Source organism: Symphalangus syndactylus, chromosome X (genome assembly GCF_028878055.3).
Source record: "Symphalangus syndactylus isolate Jambi chromosome X, NHGRI_mSymSyn1-v2.1_pri, whole genome shotgun sequence".
NCBI lineage: Eukaryota > Metazoa > Chordata > Mammalia > Primates > Hylobatidae > Symphalangus > Symphalangus syndactylus.
In genome coordinates, this window is record NC_072447.2 from 77244411 (window position 1) to 77246002 (window position 1592).

Genomic DNA, 1592 nt, shown 5'->3' on the forward strand with positions numbered 1-1592 from the left:
CCTTCATGGCTTTGTTCTGTGGAGTTGAGCTTGCCGCATTAGGAAAGTCTGTGGCTTGGGGAGGGGGTGGGACCAGAGATGTTGACCCTGTGCCCAGCTCTCTGTCAGCTTAAATCTCAGGAAGAAAGGGTAAACTGTAGTAGACCATTCAAGACAAGGACTCACAAAGCCAGCCACCTGCAGGGATCAGGCAGATCACTGTACAGAGTGAAGTAGGCCAGGTTGGGGAAAAGTGCAGACTCCAATTTGAGTGCTGAGAACTGCAGGACATATGCAAAGGAGGCAGCTGAAGCCCAGGGTTGTCTTGGGGAATGTAGGTCCAGTGTTGCCAATCTTCTCATTCGTCAAGGGAAGTTAGGACTGGGGATTCTAACACGAAGCCCCCTAATTCATAAATGTTGGCTCAAGTATAAAAACCAACAAACCTACCTCCATGAGGGCTAAAGAAGACTGTAGGCTCTACGTGGCCTGGGAATTGCCAGTTCTTGCTTTTGTTGCAGCCTTCAATTCTAGTCTGCCAGCCTCATCTCTCCTACACCTCTTCACCAGACCCATCGTCCCACCACAGGAGGAAGGTCACTTGGGGACAACTGCTGGAGGGGTGACAGACAGGGCTCTCCATCACTAACACTGCTTTCACATAAATGGGGAAAGGAGAGCATGGTCAGGAGAGAGGCTGGTGTCCTGACTGAGCTGCCAAATTACTTTGCCAAGAAAACATGAGGCCACTCCACTTCCCCAAAAGCAGCATAACATGGAGGTCACAGCATGGTCTCTGGAGCCAGACCATATGAGTTCCAAGTCTAGCCAATGCCATTGTTACGGGATCTTTGGGGTGTCACTTTTCTGGCTGGAAACCTCTGTGGTCAGTGACACTGTTGCCCAAGTTCTTGTCCTGCATCCAGGAAGAATGAAGTGTGCAGACAATGGAGGGTGAGCAAGACAAAGAGGAGCTTTACTGAGTGTTAGAACAGCTCAGAGGGGACCCACAGTGCGTAGCTCCTCTGCAGGCAGGTCGTCCTGTCATCTCTGCAGCTCTCAGCAGAGAGGAGGCCCTGGAGAGGGGAGCCCATGGGCAGCCATGGGCAAGCCCAGAAAAGGCACCACAAGTTCCCACTCCAGTGTGTGGGACTAGCAGCCTGGCCCCCAGCCTTCAGAGCCTTGCTGGCCTGAAGGTGGGGCCTCACCAGGGACCCACCCCCTTTCACCAAGGAACCTGTCTGCCTTCTGCTGCTGTTCATGGTGCCCAGGCTTGGCCCAACTTTGCTCCAAGATCAGAGGAGGCACCAGCAGCAGGGAGAAGCCAGGCAGCCGGAGCAGGCACTTCTGAGCCTGCGAGGGCAGGGGGGCCTTCCTGGGCCCCTAAAAGTGCTGGGATGCCCGAGTCTGCAGCCATGGTTTGGGCAGCTATGCTGTGCCTGGGGGAGCAGGGCTCCTGCCTGCTCCATAGAGCAGGAGGCCCAGGTCTGCAACCGTAGTTTGGGCAGCTGCAGCTGTGCCCAGGAGGGCAGGGCTCCTGCCTGCTGTCAGCCCCTCAAGAGCACAGGGATGCTCAGATCTGCAGGCACGACTTGGGCAGCTGCAGCCCCACC